Here is a 25,871-nt window from a genome sequence, read left to right on the forward strand (position 1 = left end):
AGCCTGGGATGAAGAAAGCCTGAGCGGGATTTTGCGATGAAGCTAAACTCCAGGTTAAATTCCAGGATGGGATATAAAAAATCTTTCTGTGTCTGAAATGAGCATGGGCACGAGGTGATATTTTTCATCCGGGTACTCTGGGATAAGGAAAGAAACATGTGCATGGATGCAGAAGAAGGAATACTGCTGGCACCCTGGCATCCCGGAGCCAGAGATCTCAGCTGGACCCATAGAGCCCCATCGACAGCTGGGACCTGTGAGCAGCGATGTCATGGCTACCAAGGTCCACTGGTGTCCCAGTCGTGATGCCTGGGACCGGATGCTTTCTAAATATGAACGGGCTGCCCTCTCCGGTATATTCGGATCAGGCCACCCAGGCACACTGGTGTCTGGCAGACCAAGGAGGCCAATAAACCTCTATAAGCCGAGATCTAGGTTTTTTCCACCGATCTGTCTTTTAACTCCGAGTAACTTGAAGAAAGTGGGTAGTAGACCCTCTTGGCATGCTTTGCCGAGTAGGAAGAACAAGTCAAACAAAAATAAATAATGACCTCCCTTTCAGTAACTTTCTTATTTTTTGTAAGTATTCACTTCAAAGACACCAAAGCATCCTTCCCTGACTCCCTCCCATTCCTGCTCCAACCACAGCGGTTGCCTGTTTACAGAAATAACCCCAAAGGCGGGGCTGGGAAATGGATATGACGGCTGCCATTGAGGGTGCTGCCCGCTCCATCCCCATGCTTTGGAAAGTCTTGGTTACTCAAAAGTTCTGACCAGTCTTGTGATTACAGTGCTGTCCATGTTCTCTTTCAAGATCTGCTCCTCTGTCCCTTCGTAATGAGTCTTTCACTCTGCCCCCTTCCCATCGTTGCTGGGGTCTGGCCTTCCAGTCACACTTAGTATTTCATCCCAGTGACAACATCTTAGGGATTCAGCATTCTGAAATTTAATTGTAAATAATATTGCCAGGCACTCAGCAAGCTAGTCAGGGGCACCTGGGTGGCTCAGTCGATTACACCTCTGCCTTCAGCTCAGGTCATGATCCTTGGGTCTTGGGATCGAGTCCCACATCCGGCTCCCTGCTCAGTGGGGAGCCTGCTTCTCCCTCTCCCTCTGCCCCTCCCCCTACTTGGGCACATGTGCTCTCTCTCGCTCCCTCGCTCACTAATAAAGTCTTAAAACACACACACACACACACACACACACAAAGCAAGCCAGGAAGATATAACCTTTAACAAATATACTCACCACTAACTAGAAAATGAACAAGACATAAATACTCTAACAGCTAAATTTTGTCAGCTGGAGCTTTTTTTAACGGAAAAATTTTGTCTCTAATACCCAATACGAGGTATTTAACTACTTTAGAATGTGTCTTAAAAGAATAGCATTAATGCTAGAATGGGTATAAAAAATTGTAAAACCCTTCATTCCTTAGATAAGAAAACCAACCTAAAGAGGTTAAGTGACTTGTTCAGGGTAATTATACTGCACAATTCCTTTTATGTTATTTAATACAAACAGAAATCCCAAATCCTTATGTACACTTTATCAATAAGCCTAGAAAAGCACACTGTTCCCGGGGGTCCTCTCTGCTAAGCATGCTGTTCCTCTCCTTAAGGAGACAGTTGGTGGCATGAGCAGACACTGCCCACAGATGGTCACAGGGTGGGATTTTCCTGCTGCATAAAGAGAACTTGTAGATCCAAGAGAAGGATTCCTCCCAAATCAAGCCTTCCTGGAAAATTCCACTTTCATCCATGAATCAGAGGCAAACTGGAGGCAGGCCCGGTCTTAAAGCCTAGCAGTTCTTAACCACTGCTCAGTTTGCCTACCCTGCCTGCATCCAGCAGGAGACAACTGTGGGATCGGCTCAGACTCGGTCTTCCTTAAAACGACTCCTGTCTCCTCACTCTCCCAGGACTTGGGAGAGGGCTTCAGGAAGGAGAAGGAAGGCCAGGGTGCTGGGCATGAGACTTTCTGGGGACACTGAGCACACAGAAGGCAAGAGGGCCGCAGTGGCCACTTCTATCCCCCTCCGCCCCCACCCCCGGCGCCTCACACCATTCTTTGGCTTTCCAACTTAACATCCTTCAGGGTGGGGGTGCCTGGTTGGCTCAGTGGGTTAAGCCTCTGCCTTCTGCTCAGGTCACAATCTCAGGGTCCTGGGATTGAGCCCTGCATCGGGCTCTTTACTCAGCAGGGAGCCTGCTTCCCCCTCTCTCTCTCTGCCTGACTCTCTGTCTACTTGTGATCTCTCTCCCTGTCAAATAAATAAATAAAATCTTAAAAAAAAAAATCCTTCAGGGCAGCTGGCTGGCTCCATCAGGGGAACACACAAAGCTTGATGTCGGGGTTGTAAGTTTGAGCCCCACGTGGGGTGTAGAGATTACTTTAAAAAATCTTTAAGAAAATATGAAGAAGTAAATAAAATAACATCATCCAGAGAAATTCCCAGGGAGGCCCCACAGCCCCAATTATCTCGATTTTCCTTGTGTTCCCAACAACTGCACAGAAGTAAGACAAGGCTTTCACTGCGGTACGGAAGATAAGATCTTGAAATATTAATCATTGTGTTTTCTTTCTTTCCAGCACTTCCTGACCTTTCCCCTAGTGGGCAGAAGTATCTGCTTTGCAGAAGAATTTGTGTTGTTGTGACTGGAAGGCTGAGAGAAAGGAAAGGTTAGTTTTCCTGAGTTTTATTTCCACTCAAGGCAGATGAGAGCATTTACGCTAAGACCAAGTTCTGTGGGTGGTCAGTACCAGCAGGCCTCCTCCTGCTCCCTCCCTGCACTGGTTCTCCCCCCGGCTGTGTGGGGGCCTCCTGCCCTCCCTTGACATGTCCCCACTCGTCAGTCACCTCATGTGATCTTCCCCTGACCCAAGTGATTGCAGGCCCTACCCAAACTGGCCCACATGGACATCCCTCGGTCCACAGTCCAACCACACTGACAGAGCTGGACTCCTTGACATAGAGCAGGGGTTCCTGAAGGGAAAGACTGAGGCCTAGCATGTCACTGGACCTAGCGGTGGGGTGGAGGACTTGACCCCTTGTAGCACAGCTACCAGGGGTGTTTCTGGAAGGATAGAGTATTTTGAAACAATTGACAAAGTTTCTGATGCCAGCCCCTCTAAATACCTCAGGATTCTGTGGCATCGCTTGCTAAGTGGATTGTGACCCAGAGTTACTGGCCTCTCCATTCATTGGTCTGTGCCAAGCCAGCCTTGTGAACTTCCAAAACATTATTTTATTTCATTTTCACAACAAGCCAGCGGAGTAGATATTATTTTATGGATGAAGAAACAGAGACTCCCCTCTTTCTGACCTTAACCACTGGACTATAGTACCTCCTCGTAAAACTGGAGGATAGAGAATAAAGATAGTACATTTCCCCGAATAGTCTACTTCCTAAAATAAATTTTTTGTGTTACATTCTCTTTTAAATAAATAAGGGAACTACACTTTTCATTGGAACTTGGAAGCTTCCTCCTTGAATAAGATAAAATTAGGCCTCCTACATGGTTTAAAACTCAGCTCCTAAGTTAGCTAATATGTTAATAATACAAATTTGTACAAGGAAGGGTCTCCTTGGTCACTCAAATGAAGGCATGAGAATCAAAAGGGATTCCTTAAGGGGCTAGTCAGAGCAGCCTTGGGTCGTAACCTCCCCTTCAGGTCATGGAGTTCCTGCTAGCTTGTCACTTATGGCAAACTGGGCCTCACCCCCTCCCCAGGCACCCGCTTCAGGAACCCTGGGAGGCAGTAAGCTCTTGGAGAGTTTTGCCAGTGGCAAGAGAGTAGCAAAGGAGATAGGTTCCTCATTAGTATTTGTGTCCTGTCCTTTCTAGGGGAATTTGCTGGGGACTTCCCCTTATGTATCATAAGTAAAGAGGGGCAGTTCTCCCCTGTCCACACACTTGAGAACAACAGAACGAGTGGGTAAACACTGATCAGCTCTTAAAGCTCATTTTAGGAGGTTTGGGGTTATTTGCAAATTAGGTCCTTCCATTCATTTTTCCCTGTGTATGTAAAGCAACATATTTTTGCACCATTTAAGAGAAAAGAAAATTAGTGTGAGCTGCCAACAGCTGGCTGACAACCTTGAGCACTGGGTGTTTTGGAACTGATCCAGATTTCACATAAGGAGTTCATTTTTGGTTCGTCAAAAAAGGGAAGGAGTTGGCCCAGATCCTGTTCCACTAATTCAGGAACAAGGATCCACAATTCCCTTCAGAAATTGCTGGAGGGTGGCTCTGCAGGTCCACTTGTCTCTCTACCTGATACAAGAAGAACCGTTTAGCTGTCTGGGTGTTTCATTTGACAAGTCAGTGATTCAGCGCAGCAATTAACCGGAGGTTAATTCCCCCCTTTCTCCAAATCCCTTTTATAAAGATCTGTCATTTCTGCAGATTCCAGATTTTTTTTTAAGCTTCTTTTTCTTCCTCGTGAATCCTACTTGCCCTGACTTTGAGTTGAGCTTTTAGACAGAGGCCGAGTTTACTAGCATAATAAAGAACTTAATATTTGTTGGAGAATGAAATCCTCTTATTTTCCTAATCTGTGACTCACCATTTCAGAGTAAGAAAAATTTCATGTTTCAGAATGGCGATAGCCATTTTTATTTTCAAAGGAACAAGTAATCAGTATAAAAAATGTAGACAATGTAGGAAGGGATAAAGAGAAAAATTTTAAAACCGTCCCGAATCCCACCACTGGAGAAAACTGACCACCATTAGCGTTTAATGTATATGATTTTATATACATTTCTCTTTTCACAAAAGAAATTACAAATTATTTAATAATTTGATTTTTTTCTGTATTTTGAATGTTGTTGTATTACAAGATTGATGTCACTATTTTTAAGAGGGGCTTACTCTACTGCAAACTATGGCTTTATCTAAAACAATAGATATTTTTGCTAATATAAATACTGCTACAATGAAGGCCTTGTACATACATCCTTGCTCACTGGGCTAATTATTCCTTATGGTAAATTCCTATGAACAAACTTCGTTAGATCAAATCATATACACTTTTTTCAAGGCCTCTGATACATATGCCAAATTACCTCTCCTCCCAGAAAACTCATCCTCATTTATAACCTCACTAACTTCATTAGAGTGCATTTTTAAATCAAACTCTCACAAATACTAAGTATAATAAGCCTTTTTAAAATTTTTTCTCATTTGAGAAATAAAAAATTGGTACCTCCTTATTTTTTTTTTAATTTTAATTCCAGTGTCACTTTAGTTGCAGGTGTACAATACAGAGATTCAACAATTCTGTACTTAGTGCTCATCACGATAAATGTACTTTTAATCCCCTCCACCTATTTCACCCCTCCCCCACCTGCCTGGTCAGTGGTCTCCATCAGTTTCCTCTCTATGTTAAAAATCTATTTTGGGGTCTGTCTCTTTTTGGTTTGTTTTGTTTCTTAAATTCTACATGAGTGAAATCATATATTATTTGTCTTCCTCTGACTCATTTCGCTTAGTATTATGCCTCTAGATCTATCCATGTTGTTGCAAATTGCAAGATTGCATCTTTTATGGCTGCGTAGTATTCCATCGTATGTGTACCACATCTTATTTTTCAGTTCATCTGTGGATGGACCCTTGGGTTGCTTCCATAATTTGGCTATTATACACAATACTACAATAAATATAGGGTGCATATATCTTTTTGAATTAGTGTTTTCATATTCTTTGAGTAAATACTCGGTAGTGGAATTACTGGATCATATGGTAATTCTATTTTTATTTTTTTGAGGAACCTCCATACTGTTTTCTACCGTGGCTACACCAGTTTACATTCCCACCAACAGTGCAGGAGGGTTCCTTTTTCTCCACGTCCTTTACCAACACTTGTTGTTTCACGTCTTTTTGATTTTAGCCATTCTGACAGGCGTGAGATGGTTATTTCATTGTGGTTTTGATTTGCATTTCCCTGTTCTGTGATGTTGTGTATCTTTTCATGGGTCTGTTGGCTATATGTCTGTATGTCTTCTTTGCAGAAATGTCTGTTCATGTCTTCTACCCATTTTTAAATTGGATGTGTGTGTTGAGCTGTGTAAGTTCTTTATATATTTTTGATACTAACCCTTTATCTGATATGTCATTTGCAAATATCTTCTCCCATTCAGTAAGTTGTCTTTTAGTTTTATTATTTCCTTTGCTTTGTAGAGGCTTTTTTTTTTTAATGTAGTCCCAATAGTTTTTTTGTTTGTTTGTTTTGGTGGGGTTTTTTTGGTTTGGTTTTGTTTTTTTGGTTTTTTTGCTTTTGTTTCCCTTGTCTCAGGAGACCCATCTAGAAAAATGTTGCTCCAGCCAATGTCAAAGAGGTTACTGCCTGTGCTCTTTTCTAGGATTTTTATCAGGAGTTTTTAGGTCTCACAATTAGGTCCTTAATCCATGTCAATTTATTTTTGTGTTTGGTGTAAGAAAGTGGTCCGGTTTCATTCTTTTGCATGTAGCTGTCCAGTTCTCGCAACACCATTTGTTAAAGAGACTGACTTTTTCCAACTTCTCATAGATACCTCCTTTATCGAAGATTAATTGACCATAGAGTTGTGGGCTTATTTCTGGATTCTCTATTCTGTTCCATTGACCTATGGGTCTCTTTTTGACTAGTAACATACTGTTTTGATTACTACAGTTTTGTATATTTTAAAATCTGGTATCATGATAACTCCACTTTTGTTCTTTTATTCAAGATTGTTTGGACTATTCAAGGTCTTTTGTGGTTCCATACAAATTTTAGAGTTATTCGTTCTAGTTCTGTGAAAAATGCCATTGATCTTTTGACAGGGATTGCGTTAGGTCTGTAGATTGCTTTGGGTTGTGTGGACATTTTAACAATACTTGTTCTCTCAATCCATGAGCATGGACTACCTTTCCATTGGTTTTTGTCATCTTCCATTTCTTTCGTCACCGTTTTATAGTTCTCAGAGTAAATGTCTTTCACTTCCTTAGTTAAGTTTATTCCTAGGTATTATTTGTGGTGCAATTATAAATGGGACTTTTTCCTTAAATTCTCCTTCTGTTATTTCATTATTAATGTATAGAAATAGAATGAATTTCTGTATATTTTGTATCTTGCAACTTAATTGAATATGTTTATCAGTTTGGGTAGTTTCTTTGGTGGAGTATTTAGGATTTTCTATGAATAGTATGGTGTCATCTGCAAATAATAAAGGTTTTGTTTATTCCTTACCAATTTGGATAACTTTTTTTTCTTTTTCTTGTCCTGATTGTGTGGTAGGACTTCTAGTACTATATTGAATAAAAGTGGTGAGAGTGAAAAAACAAAAGCAGTGAGAGTAGACATCCTTATCCTGTTTCTGACCTCAGGGGAAGAGCTCTCAGTTTTTCACCATTGAGTATATTAGCTGTGGGTTTTTCAATACATGGCCTTTATTATGTTGAAGTATGTTCCATCTAAAACCTACTTTCTTGACTGTTCTAACTTAAATGGATGTAGAATTTTGTCAAAAAAAAATTTTTTTTTTTTGCATCCATTGGAATGATCACATGGTTTTTATTCTTTCTTTCAGTGATGGGGTGTATCACTTTGATTGACAAACCACCCTTGCATCCCAAGAATAAATCCCACTTGATCTTTGTAAGTAAATTTTTAATGTATTGATGGACTTGGTTTGCTATTATTCTGTTGAGGATTTTTGTGTCTATGTTCATCAGAGATACTGGTCTGTAATTCTCTTTTATTGTATTGTCTTTATTGGGTTTTGGTCTCAGGATAATGCTCACCTCACAGAATGAATTTGGAAACTTTTCTTCCTCTTCTGTTTTTGGGAATAATTTGAGAAGAATACATGTCAACTCTTCTTTAAGTATGTGATTGAATTCACCTGTGAAACCATCTAGTCCTGGACTTTTTTTGGTTGGGAATTTTTTGATTATTGATTCAATTTCATTGCTGGCAATCAGTCTGATCAAATTTACTATTTCTTCCTGATTCAATTTGGAAAGGTTATAGTTTCCAGGAATTTTTCCATTTCTTCTAGGTTTTCAGCATATGATTTTTCGTAATATTCTCTAATAATTCATGTGTATTTCTGTGGTACCAGAAATACTTCTCCTCTTTCATTTCTGATTTTGTTTATTTGAGCTGTTTGTGTGTGTGTGTGTGTGTCTTTTTTTTATGAGTCTACTAGAGGTTTATCAGTTTTGTTGATCTTTTCAAAGGATAGCTCCTTGTTTCAGTCATCTGTTCTGGGTTTTTTGTTTGTTTTTTGTTTTTTTAGTTTCTGTATCATTTACTTCTGCTCTAATCTTTATTATTTTCTTCTTCTTATTTGGGGTTTTGTTTGTTTTTCTTTTCCTAGCTCCTTTTAGAGTAAGTTTAGATTATTTGAGATTTTTCTTGCTTCTTGATGTAGGTCTATTTTGCTATAAACTTCCCTCTTATAACAGCTTTTACTTCATTCCAAAGATTTTGGATGGTTATGTTTTCATTTTCATTTGTCTCCAGGTACTTTTTAAAATTTCCTTTTTGATTTCTTGGTTGATCCATTCATTGTTTAGTATCATGTTATTTAACTTTGATGTATTTATGTTCTTTCTAGATTTTTGCTTATGGTTGACTTCTAGTTTCATAACCTTGTGGTCAGAAAAGATGCATGGTATGATCTCAATTTGTTGTTGATGTTGTTGAGACATGTTTTGTGGCCTACCATGTGATCTGTTCTGGAGAACATTCCTTGTGAACTTGAAAAGAATGTGTATTCTGCTCTTCTAAGATGGAATGTTCTGAATATATTGGTTAGGTTCATCTGGTCCAATGTGTCATTCAAAACCACTATTTCCTTGTTGAATTTCTGTTTGAATGATCTACCCATTGATGTAAGTGGATTGTTAAAGTCTCTGACTATTATTTTATTACTATCAATTATATCTTTTTTGTTTGTTATTAGCTGCTTGAGGTATTTGGGTGCTCCTATGTTGGGTGCATAAATATTTACAATTGTTATATCTTGTTGGATTGTTTCCTTTATTATTGTGTACCGTCATTCCTTTTTTTTTTTTTTTTTTCAGAGAGAGAGCACAAGTTAGGGGGACAGGCAGAGGAAGAGGGAGAAGCAGACTCCCTGCAGAACAGGGAGCCCAATACAGGGCTCAATCCCAGGACCCTGAAATCACAACCTGAGCCAAAGGCAGATGTATAACCAACTGAGCCACCCAGGCCCCCCTGGTCCCTCTTTAACTCTTGTTACAGTCTGTTTTAAAGTCTATTTTGTTTGGTGCAAGTATTGCTACTCCAGCTTTTCACTTCCGTTTGCATGATAAACACTTTTTGGTCTGTTCACTTACAATCTACATGTGTCTTTAGGTCTGAAATGAGTGTCTTATAGACAGCATTTAGATAAGTCTTGCTTTTTTATTCATTCTGTTACCCTGTGCCTTTGACTGAGTGTTTAGTCCATTTACATTCAAAGTAATTACTGATAGGGATATACTCACTGCCATTTTGTTACTTGTTGTGTGGTTTTTGTAGTTCTCTGTTCCTTTCCTTGCTTCTCTTGCTCTCTTCTTTCATGATTTGGATTTCTTTAGTGATGTACTTGGATTCCTTTCTCTTTATTTTTTTCCATATCTGTTACAGGTGTTTTTATTTTTTTTTAATATTTTAGGGGTACCTGGATGGCTCAGTAGGTTAAGCCTCTGCCTTCAGCTCAATCATGATCCCAGGGTCCTGGTATCGAGCCCCACATTGGGCTCTCTGCTCTGTCTCTCCCTCCCGCCCCCACCTGTCTCTCTGCCTACATTTGATCTCTCTCGCTCTGTCAAATAAATAAATAAAATCTTTAAAAAAAAAAGATTTGACAGAGTGATAAAGAGAGAGCACAAGTAGGCAGACTGGCAGGTAGAGGGATTGGGAGAAGCAGGCTCTTTGCTGAGCAGGGACCCTGATGCGGGACTCTATCCCAGGACCCTGGGATCATGACCTGAGCCAAAGACAGATGCTTAACCAATTGAGCCATACAGGTGCCCCTCTGTTACCAGTTTTTTATTCGTGGTTACCATTAAGTTTATATATAACAGCTTTCTGTATGTGACAGTCTATACTAAGTTGATGGTCTTAAGTTTGAATCCATTCTAGAAGCATTAGAAACTTATTCTTCTCCCCTCCCACATTTTATGTATCATACTTTACATCCTTTTATTTTGTGGATCCCTTAATTGATTTTTGTAAATATACTTAATTTTACTGCTTTTGTGCTTCCCACTTTTCTTACTCCTGTTTGTGGTCTTTCCTTTCTACTCAAAGAGTCCTCTTTAACATTTCTTGTGGGGCTCATTTAGTGGTCATGAATTCTTTTAACTTTTGTTTGTCTGGGAAACTATCCCTTCTTTTATTCTGAGAGATAGCCTTGATGGATACAGTATTCTTGGTTGCAGTTTTTTGTTTTTTTGTTTTTTCCAGTACTTTGAATGTATCTTGCCACTCTCTTCTGGCCTGCAGAGTTTCTGCTGAAAAGTCAACTGATAGCCTTATGGAATTCCCCTTGTATATAACCATTTTCTTTTCTCTTGCTTCTTTTAAAATTCTCTCTTTATTACTACTTTTTTTTTCATTTTAATTGCTATGTGCTTTGGTGAGGATTTACTTGAATTGATTTTGTTGGGGGCTGTCTGTGCTTTCTAGATCTGGATTTCTGTTTCCTTCCCCAGATTCAGGAAGATTTCAGCTACTATTCCTTCAAATAAGTTTTCTGCCCCTTCTCTCTCTCTTTCTGGGATCCCTCTAATGCAAATGTTATTATGTTTAATGGTGGTGCTGAGCTCCTTAAGTCTATTTTCACTTTTTATTATTATTTCTCTCAACTGTTCAGCTTGATTGCTTTTCACCAGGGTGCTGATCCATGTTTCTGCTTCATCTAGTCTACTCTTGATTCCCTCTAGTGTATTTAAAATTTCAGTTACCGAGTTCTTCATCTCTAATTGGTTCTTTTTTATGTTTTCTCTTGTTTCTCATGTTTCTCTCCTCTTTGTTGAGGGTCTCACTGATGGTCTCCATTCTTTCCTCAAGTCCAGTGAGAGTATCTCTATCAAGTTCTATCAAGCATATTACTTATCTCCATTTCATTTAGCACTCTTGTGATTATGTCCTCTTCTTTCATTTGGGACATATTCCTCTGACTCCTCAATTTGTCTCATTCTCTGTGTCTGTTCCTATGTGTTAGGAAAGTCAGCTACATCTCCTGCTCTTGCAAGTAGTGACCTTATGAAGAGGAGGTCCTGTAATGCCCTGCAGCACAATGTTCCCTGTTCACCAGAATCTGGCACTTCAGGGCTGTCTCCTATGTGTGTCCCATGAACCCTACTGTGCCAGCTAAGTTGTGCTTGCCTTCAGTCTAATTGTTTGCAGTGGCTCTCTTTGCCTGTTGTGGGCAGGGTTTGGTTGCTGTGTTAGTGGGCCAGTCTAAGACTGTCTTGGGCTTGAGTTGAATCAGATCAGGCATTTCCCAGAGCTAGGTACTTTCCCTTTGTTTTCTTCTGAGAAGCTTTTATTGGTGGACACAGCCTATGGTCAGTCCAGATGTCTGTTGGGGCCACAGATGAACTGGTGTGTGTGGTTACCTTCCCTTCCACCTTCCAGGGTGGTGTTGACCCCTATCGAGGCTGCCTGCATACTACCAGGCTTGTGGCACCACTTTGGCTAGACTCCTGCCAAGGGCATGTTGAAGGGAAAAGGCAGAGGCAAGGTATGTGGTGCCAGCAAGATTCATAGTGGTCTGCTATGGGAGGGGTTCTGAAGTCACCCAGGAAAACTGCTGAGGCTGAGATGGGCGGCGGTGGGTTGGGGGGCAGTCTGCAGAACATAGGGGCAAGGCATGCTGTTAGCAAACTAGGTGGAAAGTGTTTGTGCTAAGCTGGTTCCCACAGGTATCCATGGATCTAGGCTTGGGGGCAAGGGAGGGAAATGACACCCACCGGCTCCTTTGTTCTTAGAGAGGTCTCCCAAGATCCCTGCCCCTCCAGCACAAGCTCTTAGTTTAGCAAGCAAATCTCCCTCCCATATACCCCAGGTGTTTTTCAGACTGCTTCTCCTAAGCTGTATCTCTGTATGTTGTGCTATCCCTTTAAGGGTAGGGACTCAGTTTCCTCTCACCCTTTCTGGTCTCCCAGAGCCGAGTCTGCTGATTGATTGATTGATTGATTGATTTTAGAGGAAAGGGGAAAGAAGAATGATTGATATTCCTGTATCTCATTTCTTTCCATACATGGAACTCATATCTTTTTTTTTAATATTTTATTTATTTATTTGACAGAAAGATCACAAGTAGGCAGAGAGGCAGGCAGAGAGAGAGGAGGAAGCAGGCTCCCTGCCAAGCAGAGAGCTCGATGCAGCACTTGATCCCAGGACCCTGAGATCATGACCTGAGCCGAAGACAGAGTGTTAACCCACTGAGCCACCCAGGTGCCCCAAGTCTGCTGATTTTTAAAGTTCCAGGTGTTAAGACCCCACTAATTGTAAGAACTCAAGAAGTTAAGCCCCTCGGGTTTTCAAAGACAAATGTTACGAGGATTCATCTTCCCCATGGAAGTTCCCCATGGAGGTTCCCCATGCCTGGGGTGAGGTCTGTTTTTCTCCATCCTCTGGCCTGTAGCTTTCCTTCCTCCAGCAGGAAGTCCCAGAGGTCCCTTTAGCTCCCAACTGCATCTCCATTCTTCCTACCCTTTCTGATGTGACCTCTTCTCTACATTTTGCTGTGGAGAGTTTGTTCTGAGAGTGTTTGGTTGTTTTCTGGATTATTAACACTGATGTGGATGTTATATAGATGTATCCATGAGACAAGGTGAGCTTAGGGTCCTCCTATACTGCCATCTTCACCATCTCCTGTTCTGTTTTATTTATTCTTAACAAGGTTGAATATGTTTTCATATGTTAGTAACTATTGGTTTTTTTTTTCCTTTTTTGCATTGTCTGCTCTCCTGTGTTCATTTTTCTATTGGAGTACTCATAGTTTCCTTCCTTATTGTAGGAACTCATTGCACATAAAGACAACATTTTCTAGGCTATATTTCAGGGAACTTCATTGCACTTCGAGATATTAATAGGTGTGTTGAGGGGAGGAAAAGACTTCCATGGTCAGATTTAACACATCATTTCCTGAGCTTAATTGACCATCAAATCTTTTTTTCTTTTTCTTTTTTTCCCCCACAGAACCCCCTCTGGCATCATTCAGGACATGAGTGTTCTGGTCAATAACATTTGAGAAAATGTTCTATAAAGGATATTAATGCTTTATGTGTTACATATGTGACATGATTTTTCCCCATTACTATTTGTCTTTTACCCTATATGATTTTTTTTCCATTTGGCATTTAATTCATGTACTAAAATCTCTCAGTATTTTCCTTTGCAGTTAAGTAATTTAGAATATGGACACTGAAGTCTTATTTGTTTGCTTTGAATCCTGACACCACCACTTGTGGGGACCCTAGGAAAATTACTTAATCTCTTGATGCCTCAATTTTATCATCTAGAAAATGGGAGAAGTAAATATAAGTACCTAGAAAGTTGTTGTGGGGATTAAATTACTTAACACAGGTAAAGCACTAGAACTGTGTTTGACACAGTATCAGATGTTTAAAAACAGATTATTTTTTGGATGATTCTAAGGAGTCTTTCCCCATTATCTTATGTTGTAAAAAAAAATACTCATATTTTCCTCTAGTATTTTTATGGAAATTGATTTAAGTATTAGCTATAGAGCAGAGTCTACTTTTTCTAACACCATTTATTGATTACTTCTTCCTTTATTGTATACTATTTCTCCTTGTTCTAGATTTTTTTCTTTCCTGCTTGGTCTGTTCTGATACCAAGACCCCTACTTTTCCTATATCCTTTCAGAAGAGTTAGAGCCTTGTTTGCCTGAATCAAGAGTACATATTGGATTTCCTGTTAGAGTTGCCCCATGAGATACTTGGTCAACATGAGGGACTTTGAAAGTGGGATTTGGTTTTCTACAATGCAGATGGGAACTATATATCCCACAAGGCTTTCGATTTTAAGTGTTACTCTGCCTATCAGTACTCATATACTGCTGAGTCCTAGTTGGGATGATAGCTTATGGGTTTCCTCAGGAACATTGGAGCCCTAGTGTATGATAGACAAATTAGTGTCTTTGAATTCAACCTGGTCTCTCTCCCTCCCATTGTATCAGCTACACAACCTCTAAATTACTAGGAAAGATGTGAGATGGAAGGGATACTAACCTGATCCATCATAGGCTGTGGGGGGGCGGGGGGGGGGGCAAGTGGTCATAGTTGAGAGGAAGATGTGATACTGGAGGCTTCCTAGAGATGGGACCAGAAAAGCATTGAGGGCATTTCAGTCAGAGCTGAGGGAAATCCAAAGTCCTGAGAATTACCCATGAGGCCCAACACAATATTCTCCTTCTTGGCACCCCATTATCTCTTGTTCACCCTGTTCCCAACAGCTTCTTTGCTGTTCCTTATCATTGCTCCCACTTTGAGGCATGTGCCTATGCTGATCCTCCTGGAAGGTTTTTTTCCCAGTACCTATACTGCTTGTTTTGGTGTCAGTGTAAGCCCTTTGCTCAAATGTCAACTTGATGAGACCATCCCAACAAACCATTTCACTTATGGTTTATTGTCTATCTCTCCACCCTAGAATATGAACTTCCTAAGTTTTATTGTTTTGTTCTCTGATTTCTCTCAATACCTAGAACAGTGCCTGACATATATAGGACTCCATGATTGACTGTGGGTGAATGAACAGATGACTGTACCAGTCAGACAGTGTCACTTGCACAATACTTTGGAATGTGTCTAGGTCTGTTAACAATAACATATTTCCTCAGAATGTAGCTGTCTGAAGGACTCTGGATTTTCAAGCTTGCCTCTACAAACAAGTTATTTCTAAAGTGGGGGTAAAGAGTTGCATTTCTTTAAAGTCAGAACAAGCACGTGTCTATGGTGGCTTCTTTCATTAGATGCCTGAACTTCATACCCGAAGCTCCCACAAAGCCAGGCAAGGTGAAATGCAAGTTAAAATCAGAGTGAGATACCACCTACCCCCAACTTGATGGCTAAAATGAACATAGAGAAAATGCCAAATGTGGCAAGATTGGGGGGAACAAATTCTCATACGTGTCAAAAACTGTTTTTAGTAGCATATAGCAAACACATATCCCATGACCCAGCATTTCCACACCTATATAGACCCAACTGAAATGTCTATGTATGTTCATGCAAAAGACAGGTAATGCAATGTGTACAGCAGTACTGTTTGTAATGGCCAAAATCTGGAGCAGAAATGAAGCAAAATAGTAAAATGGATTTTTGAAAATGTGGTATTTTCAAATAGTAGAATACAGCACAGTTCATGAAATGCATGATCTACAACCCCATGCAATAATATGGATAAATGGCACAACCATAGTGTTGAACGAAAAGTCAAGCATGAAAGAGCAGATAGTGTATATTTCCATCTATATATGATTATCAACAGGTAGAATGAATCCATTATGCTAGTAAATCTGGAGACACTTAGATAGGACTGTGAGTAGTACTCTGGGCTTCTGATAGCATTATACTCTTTGATCTGAGTGCTGGTTACACAGGAATATTCAGCTTTTGAAAACTCATCAAGCTGTATATTTATATGTAGACCCTTCTGTATGCAGAATTTCCTGAAAACCATCAATTAGAGATATAGGCCACTCATTCACTAAAGCTACTTGTTAGTACAAACCGAAACTATTCTAGGAAGCACTGCTCCAGCACCTGGTGTAGGGGTAGGGAAGGGTTGGAAGGAGGGGTGGCAGAGAGTTGGGGGACACCTTCCAACTATGGCAGGAGAACACCTCTAACATGCTGCAAGAATGAAAAATGGCAGGAACCAGATGGAGTGGGGCGGAGGAGGCTGGTAGAAAGCCTTGATGGGTGCCCGCCATCTGACGTCACTTATGGCCTCAAGGCAGACAGTGCCTCCTGTCTGGGGCAGAATGGTGAAGAGTTGCCAGCCATCCTCTGGGACAGTAGCTACATACTATGCAGGTCAGTTTTCTAACCAGATAGTGAGGAAGGAGAATACCCTCTGCTTATAAATCGAGTGTAGATATTTTGTTCTAGTAGAAAAACTGCAAAGAGAAAAAAAAATACATAAGACAGGTCTTTAGTAATTCCTGAAGAGCAAGCTGCAGCAGAGATAGCCCCATAGGCCTTTCAATTAATGAAACTAAACAAGAAAAGAAGGACAGAACATACAGGAACTACCAGGCCCCCTGCCCCCCAGGGTGCCGATGGCTGACCCCACACCAGATCGACACACTTTGGAGCATGTAGTGCAATGGCTCTGGCAAGGCTTTAAGGATCCTGCTGTAATGTTGAAATGTAGGCTTGGGAGGAAGGCAGGACCTGCAGGAAAAAAAGACCATCCCATTGACATTCAATTGGTCTGGAAAGGAAGGGAACAAACAAAAATCTATAGTTGAAAGAGAAACCATCTTCAGTATTCCAGGGTTAAAGGCCACTTGGAGAAGGTTGAGAAACAATGACTTGGCCAAGAATTTGCATTGTTTCTAGCCTTCTAGGAGCAGGCTCTTGCTAGAGAAAACCTCCAGCCCTCACTCCCCAGGATCTGGAAAGGCCCAGCAGAAGAGGTTGCCAAGAGAGGAGAGATTTGGAGCTCAGTGTTGCTAGTTAGGGAGCTTAACTAATTAGTCAGTGTTGCTAGTTAGGGAGCCTTTAGTGACACTCGAGAGCCAGCACCTGAACCATCACCCTGGCTTCAGATTCTGTGGCCACAGTGTGGATGCCTCCCAGCACTCCTACATGTGAGAGGCAAGAAAGAAGTGGGAGTCCAGGAAGGACAGAGCAAACCCAGGAGGTTTGCAAGAGGTAGATGGATGCAGAGGGCCAGCTCTAGCATGCTTACTTGTACGTATCCAGTCATATAGACAGCATATTTGGGCAGTTACTATGGCTATCCTTAAGTATGCACTATGTGCAGAAAGCTACACAGAGAAAATATTCAAGCCCTGGCTTGTCCCACTTCCTCCCTCAAGAGTGTCCCAAACAGATCCCTCAGAGGATAGAAAGTTCCCGTTTTGTACCTAAGGAAATGCAGATAAGGCTAAGAAGGATGTTCCAAGTCAAGGTCAAGTCAACTGAACTTTTGTGAGTGCAGTGTTCACTGTTCATGGGCTGAGAGCAATCTAGAGTAGGCACGCAAAACTCCTGGCCATTTAGGGAAAGTCTTTATGAGTTGTACTTTCTGAGGATAACAGTTTAAGAGATTGTCACTACTATTGTTAAGCCTCCTCGCACGTGCATTGTGAAAAACAAAAATTCAGATAAAACTTAGATTTGTATAGACTACTGCTTTCTAAATAGACAGCACAAGAGACCCAAATCCAAAATCTAGGTTCAGAATGCCCAGCACTGTTTACCAGAGACCATTTTTAGAGCCAGTTTTCAGGAGCAAAGACAATCAGCTCCAGATGCCATCAAGGACAAGGAGAAGCGAGTTTTGCTGCCCAGTGGGTTCTCTCAGTTTTAAGCAATGTTCACAAGAGATCTTGGGCCCTCCTGATACTTTCCAATAGTTGACAGAAAGGATGATTGCTGGTGTGAAATATGTGGAGGTACTAATTTTTTTAGATAATAAAACTATTTCAGGGGCACGGGGGTGGTGGCTCAGTGGGTTAAGCCTCTGCCTTCTGCTCAGGTCATGATCTCAGGGTCCTGGGATCGAGCCCCGCATCGGGCTCTCTGCTCAGTGGGGATCCTGCTTCCCCCACTCTCTCTGCCTGCCTCTTTGCCTACTTGTGATCTGTCAAATAAATAAATAAAATCTTAAAAAAAAAAAAAAAAACCTATTTCACTAGGCCTCCAAGGCACAGGAATTCTGATCCTCAAAATTCAGAACTGCCTAGAAGAATGAGGACTGACTCTCTTCGTTTTCAAACACAGGTCCTATCAGATGTACAGCATCATAACAAGCTAGGGGCATATCCAGGATAGAGCTTTCTGAGCATTCATTGGCCATTTCCCACAAATCTTAGAGAATCAAAGACCCACAGGCTTAGTGGATATTATAGGGAATTTGAGGATAACCATGCCATTAGGACAAACCCTTTCTCTGCCCTGACCTAGGGATCTCAGGCCAGAGCTAAAAAGAGAAGGGGCCAAAAGAGGCATCTGTAGACAAAAAGAAGCCTGGGTCCTCCATCCTGTTGAACTTTTAGAAAACTGGTGAGGAAGAGCTATGAGCAGATGCTCAAGGCCTTAGAGATCTGTTTCAACCAGGTTCTTGCACTAGTCTTGGCTGATCAAACCTGGCTCTAAATCCCTTAGTTTAAACACACATTAATATGGAGGGCTTCAGAGCTATGATATGTTGGGAAGATTCAGGGAACATGGCTAAACTTTGCTGCAGAAGCTTGAACTATGTGAGATCCAATATCCTGTTTGCAAATCAGAGCTTTTGGCTCCAAGTTAGGCAATGAGTTCTAGGAAGTGTGCATGTGAGGTCCAGGAATAATCAACAAAAACCTTCTCACCTCTGGGCCCACCAATACCAAGCAAGATCAGACAGAGCAAGAGTGTGTGGGAGTCTTAGTTGACTATTTTTAGTACTGATGTCCTCTTGCAACTTCACCCATAGGATGCCACATCTCTTGAAGGCTTCACAGTCCTATGAGATCCCCAGGGTCTAGAAGATACAGTATGCTTTATGCGAAAAAGCTTGGGGCTTTCCAAGTTGGAATCACTGGTGGTTTTTACCCCTGTGGCTCTGGTAAATCTAAATGCTCCAGCAGAGAGGGACCAAAGGGAACTCAGGATAGCTGATAGTCAAGGAAAGAGACCTGGTCCTGTTGGACTACACCAGAGTTTTCTATAAGTGAATTTGAATTTGGCATTGAGAGTGTCAGTGATTTCAACTATTCAGTAGTATATTATTAAAATGGGTGTTGAAATGTCCTCTGTGAAGACACTTTTCCCCAAGAGTACTGAAGTATGGTTCTGGAAGACTTACAGAGCTTTGAATGGAATATATCAATGTTGGAAAGCTTTACACCTGTGGAAATCTTTTAAGTAGGGAGCAGAACTCCAGTGCAGTGTTCTACTTCTAAGTCCTACCCTAACAGTTCTGATGAGACTTAAAATAATAAATTTTAAAATTTTATCCCGTTCTCCAAAATCTTAAAAATTTGGTTGCTATGAGTATTATCCCCAGAACTCTTTCTTATTTGCTCCTGAGAGTCACTGAGAGGTCTCCATTTTTTTTTTTTTTTTCAGATAAAGTGATAGCCATTTATTTCCTCATATCTAGTTCTGTCCCCACCCCCAGCACTTACCGTCCATTCTCACCAACTTTCACTCTGTAGGTCCCTTCATCTGATCAGTGAATTTCTTGCCTAACATCTTTTAAGACCTCCTGGAAGTATCTTGCCAGAAACTTAACTCTCCCAACATTTAAAAATATTTAGCCAACTCTTCATTTTCCATATTCTTTTGATTCCAAGGGTAATAATACCAACTGAAGTATATGTAACCTGTGTTTCCTAAAGCCTCTCCACCCTGGGGTTTAAAAGGATCATATTGAACCCTAATGACTCCTCTTTGCTTTCTCTCCCTTCCATGCCAGTATGCCTGCTGAGAGATCATGGAGGGGAATGACTTGCAATCAGGAAGCCACTCCCTCACTGGCATGAGGCTCTCCTAATCTATGACCAGTTAGTCTCACTCCTAGCTTCCAAATACAATTACCTGGGGAAAATTTTTAAAAAAACACACAAAAAAACAAACAAGAAAAACACCTAATGCTTAGGCCCTATCCCACACCAATTAAATCAAACTTTTAGGATGAAGCACTACCACTGGCATTTTTCAAAACCTGCAAATGATTCTAATATGCACCCACAGTTGTGCAGAGCCACTGTGAGCCACGGTTAGCCATGAGCCTTTGCTGAGCATCTATTTGTATCCTGGTGTCAGTCCATGCAATCACGGCCCAGAGAAGTAGCACAAGGACTCTCCAAGTTGATCAAATTCTCCCACTCACTGCTTTTTCACCTTCCCCACTCTTCAAAGCAGGGCTCCTGTCATTTAAATGACTTCTGAGAAGACAAGGGTGCTCTCTGCCTCTTTTATGAACTCCTTTGCAAATTTTTTAGCAGTTAGCACTTCAATCACTATCATTCATTCAAAAAATGTAAATCACCTTTTTGCTTTGCGTTAATCATTTTCCATTTTCCCAAGTGATTCAGAAATTCAGAGCTCACTGTCAAGTGAGTGAGCAGGTGTGTGGGCCTATAGACACACCTCACGGTTCCATTAATGGCAAAACACACCTTAAGAGATAATTGACATTGACAACAACAATAAAAATCAGGTTTTGTCCAATTATAATAAAATAAAGAGACACGTCTCTGAAAACGCATTTTGATTTCTCTAGATTTCAGGCAGTGTTAAAATACGCAATCAGTTCTAACCTTGTTTGCATTAATCTTCTTTACAGAAGCTGCACATTTGCTTTCAAAGCATTGGGTTAGAGCATTTTGCTACTATGTGAAAACCATATCAACAATCATCTTCAGGACATGAACTGCACCTGAACATAGAGCCCATGCAATTTTAATAATGTCTGTTGACCCACTGATAAGCACACAGGAAGGAACACACAAGAACTAGGATAGAGAACCATTAAGCCACCAAATGTTTACTTTCTAAGAATCATCACTTTCGGTGATTAATCAGTACCCTCACCAGACATCTCATCAGAGGTTAAGTCATTTATTCACTCACTCATTCATTCAACAAACATTTTCTTAGATGTCTATTGTGTTCCAGGTATGTGCTTTACATCAGGGTTGAGCTAATGAACAAAACATAGCCTCAGCCTCTGGTCTATAGCCAATCATATCAGCAGATAATGACTTTCAAATTCTTTTCCTATCCCTGGTATGTTCTTCTCCCATATCTTTGTCTGGATAAATTCTGTTCAACTCTTTAGATCTTAATGAAAATATTATTTCATCCAGAAAATTTTCCTTAACACTTCAAGTCATGGTTAGGTGCCTTTTCTATGTGCTTTCATAGCACCCATATCTTAGGTCTTCATATTTTATATTATAGTTACTTGTTTACAGATCTGTATAACCTTACTAAACTATGAGCAAGTTAAGGACAAGAGCCATGTTGTGTCCCTCTTTGTGTCTTTAATGACTGGCACATAACAGGAACTCAATAGATAATTGAATGAGTGATAGAGATATTCACAGGGTATGATGAGGCTGCAGTGGCAATACACCAAAAGAGAGTTCCTGGGAGAGGTGGGTGTTAAGTGAAGTCATAAATTATAAGTGTGAGTTACCCAGACTTGGGCTGGTTGGAGGCTAAAAACAGAAGAGCAACATGGTCTGTGCTAGAAAACTCCCAGCATGATGGTGTTGATAGGGGGCAAAAAGTGAGGTAGGGTATGAGGAGAGGACAAGTTGAGGCAGCTGGAGTGAGGTCATGGGGGGGATGGAGGGTTCTGACCAAACCAGACTCAAACTCCATTTTCCCTTTGTTCCCATCTAAATGAATGAACACACAGATTCAGGGAGTCCTGGGAGCTGATCGTCAGGGATTACACATTGTTACCAGCACAGACAAGGGTCCCTGAGAAACAAAACATGCTAAAAACTCTTCTCTGATATAAGAACCATTTCTTATATCATTCCTTTGATATAAAAACCCTGCCCCATGGGATTCAGTACATAAGGGAAGGGGAGTTCCCCAGGGGAGCTGCTGGGTCACCTTCTTGATACTTGTGGAAGGTTTCTGTCCCTTACTACAAATTATGAGTAAAACACCTTACCAAATATGATGGGCCATCTTTTTCTTAGTGTCTTCCTAAAATCCAACTCTTCTTGTTCAACCTAGGCAAGCCTGGTAAGAGTATATTGCCTAATTTCTCCTTACTTCATTGTGTTTTAATGTAAATTTCAGTAATTTCACAATTTAGAGTCAGTGCAACCCATTTAAGGTCATCCCAGGCCTTTAGAAAACCTGCTTCTGTTTTAAGATCAGCTGATAGGATTCAGTAATTAATTAGTGCAACAAGCATTTAATGAGTACTTCTCTGTGTCAGACACGAGGCTGGAGTCTGGAGATCCAAAAATGAATGAGATATGGTCCCTGCCATTAAACTGCTCAGTCTAGTGGAAGAAGCTCTCGGATGTGGAAATTGGTTTTGTGCTGACAGTGTTGAAGCCACAGTTGACCTGCCTAAACCAGTGCTTCTTGAAATGTGGTCACCTGGGAATCGCTTAGAAATGCACACCCCTTGGTGTCTAAATACGGTGTCTCTCCCAATTAGACGGGGGGGGGGGGTGGGGGGGGGGGGTGCTAAACCTGGGCGATGATTGGGTGGAAGCCAGTGGTGCAGGAGGTAAAAGGATTCACCTAAGGCAGAACAAAGGAGATAGAAGTGTATTGAATACAATCAAGGGAGCAGCAGGCAGGATAGCAGAGAAGCAGCTGTCTGCCAGGAGGCAGTGGGCGGAGACTGTTTTCAAAGGGGGATGGTGAAGAGGTATGGGGACATATGGAATCTTCCCTCTTCTGGTAACTGTGCCTGCTTATAAGTAGCACATTGGTCAGTTAAGGCCTATGGATATTTTGAGATGGGTCCCCTCATGGGCCTGTCTGTACTCAGCCAAGGGCCTGTTGGAGGCCCCTTCCTCTATTCCATCACCGAAGCCTATGTGCCTAAAAGCAGCCTCTACACATCCTTGGGCTTTTCTTCCAGATCTACTGAAGCACAACTCAGGAGGTGGGACCCAGCATTCTGGGTGTCAGCAGACCCTGCAGGAGACGCCAGAGCTCATTTTTGCTTGGGAAACTCTGGTCTAAGGTCTACACTAAGTCATACTAGGCCTATGTGGAGGACACATTAACCTTGCCCAGCCTTCCTCTCCACCACTCCCCTTCTTAGGGAACTCCTGCCTGGACTAGAAAACATCAACCCTGAGGGACACTCTCCCAAATGAAGTAAATTCTATGTTATCATGTAATGGCTTTAAAAATTTGTTTTAAGGATCATATCAGGTTGGCTATTCAAACAAACAAGCCAAGAGCTTCAGAGTTACTTCAGAGCATGGGAATAGAAACAGGGTAAACTGAAACAGTAAAATGAGCAACTTGAACGCTTAGGAATATAAAGGAAGGGCAGTGAGGTCACAATCTGAGCATGAGTTTTACAATCCTCTGGTGGTTCTGACCAAATGCAAGCAGCTTGCTTTCTTTCTGGAGTTCCGGTAAAATGGATCTTGCCACCAGTGGACGGTTCAGAGCTCCTGGCTGAGGTTTTTTGGCTTACAGCCGTGTGTCATTTGTGACCTATTTTCACTGCAGTGAGATCAAGCCATGTCTGCAGGCCCCTGAATCAGCAGTTTCTCCTCCACTCACTTGCCCTAGGCTGGCAAAGCTGACAGTAGTTTCCACAGAAAGTGCCGTCCCTGCACTCTCCCTGGAAGTGGGGAGAGCACCATTTTGTCATAAACATGTCGGCTTTGACCAGAGGCTGCCCTGAGAGCCAGCTGTCACATCTCCTTCAAATAAGCTGCTAAACTTGGAATTATCTTGGTCTAATAGTTAATCAGGACTAAAAATAGCGCCAAACTGCCTGAGCTTTGCTTAAATCCTACCCAGGTGGAAGAGGTGGTTTAAAAAACATCTAATTGTGAAACCATATTTTGTAAGGCTTTGCACAAAAACATTAAAATAATTATCCAACATGCTGGTTCGGGAGACAATTCACAGTTAATCTGACTCTGTCTAAAATTAAAAGCAACCTTTTGAATTGCACACTGATTTGAGATGATCAGTCTTTGGTGCTTGGTGGATATTAAAAGCAGCCAGGAATTGTACTCAGAATACGTTAAGAAAACCCCCAAACACAAATTCACGGAAAGAAAATAGCTATTGGTTTATAGCTACAAAAGATAGCCTGTTGCTAGGCAGATTAGACAATAAGAAGAGTTCCACAAGAGGGCGCCCTCGCCACTCTCCCTCCAAGCCCAGTGCTCTGCATTTCCCAGATGGTTGGGAGCTCTTTGCCCTCTACCATGTGCTGGTAAAAGCGAATGCTCTGTGTCCTGAGGAATGCTGCTTCTGTGACAGCTTTTTGGCTGAGATCACCAGGCAAATGCTGTCTCCGTGACATCAGAGAAGCAGCTTCAAATGAGGGGAAATCAAACAAAACAATAAAAATAAAAGGGAAAAAATAGATACATCTAGATTGACTTTTCTCCATAGTGATCTTTGTGTTCACTTTCTTGCTACTCTAATGGTAAGAATATGACCAAATGAAAGTACATTTTCCACAGCTATCTGTGTCTAGCCCAAAGTCAGAAACTGCTGTGGTACCAACCAGTGACAATCAGCAGGGTCAGAGGTATTTCAGGAAATCCATTACCCTCGTGATCATTTCCCTCTGCCCACTAAGCACACCTTCATGTCACAGCTTCTTCCTGCTCTAAATCCCATGGCCTCCACTCATATTCCCCTTCCGAAGTTCAAAACTCACCTCCTCAAAGATATTCGCAGAGGACTAGCTGATGAAGGAAAGAATAGATTTGCTCCATCTAGCCACAAACGAAGAACTGGAATAAGGGAGAGAGGAATGAGGCGGGACGGATGACTTGGATTCAGCGTAACACACTGAGCAGGCAGCAAAGCTTTGCAAAAAGACCTTTACTCCCACCCCTACCTACACACCCCCCCACGTATCTGAATTCAGAAACCAAGACTCCACCGTGTACCAGCAGCAGAAATTAGAGGAGTCACTCATCCCCTCCAAGCTCAGCCCTCTCATCTGAAAAGAAAAACATGATAATAAAAATATTCATTCTACTCTGCAGTCTATTCTGGGGCTAAAAGAAAATGCTGTAGGTGAAAGTCTTTGTGGGTTATCAGGAGCTCTAAAAACATAGCAAGTACCTATGCCTGGAGTAGTTCAAACGTTAACAGATTGACAGGGGTAGATAAAAGAGGAAGGAAAAGTTAAATTAGGTTGTATTATTATGATTATTATTATTTTGCATTTCAGCAAAAAAAGGATCACTAAGTTTCTTCTTGAAGATAATCTATGATGCTATGAATCTGTCTCTTGTCATAGGTTACTCAGTGTTATGACTGGAGTTTGAGTGCCCTTAAAATTCATGCACCAAAACCCTATCCCACAATGTGATGATATTAGGAGATGGGGGTCTTTGGTATGTAATTCGATGGGGTCATGAGAACAGAGACCTCCTGAATGGGATCAGGGCCCTTATAAGAGTCACGAGAACTACTGCTCTCTGCTCTCTGCTCTCCACCATGTGAGCCTACAATGAGAAGCTGGCAGTCTGCAACCCAGAAAATGGTGTTCACCAGAACTCAACCATGCTGGTACTCTGATCTTGAACTGTGAGAAATGTGTTGTTTATAAGCCACCTAGGCTGCGGTATTTATTACAGCAGCCAAATTGGGCTAAAACGTCCAAGTTGCCTTGACTCAGACAAATGTTCCTAGAGATAAGTATCTAGAGATTCCTTGCAAAGATTTTACTGTGAGAAATGTTTATTATAGACTTGTGCAAAATTGGAAACTGTATCCCACATGGAGTGGCTTAATTAAAACTCTCTACATAATGAATTATTATGCATCCATTAAAATGACATAGAACAACATGTACTAATAAAAGAAGAGTCCATAATAAGGGATTAGCGGGAAAAAATAAACAACACATATAATAGACTGACATTGAAAACGTATGCACATGTGCATATAGAGGGCATACTCAAGAATCCAGAAGAATATATATCAACACGCATGCTTATAAT

Source organism: Martes martes (genome assembly GCF_963455335.1).
Source record: "Martes martes genome assembly, chromosome: 8".
In the NCBI taxonomy this organism is placed as follows: Eukaryota; Metazoa; Chordata; class Mammalia; order Carnivora; family Mustelidae; genus Martes; species Martes martes.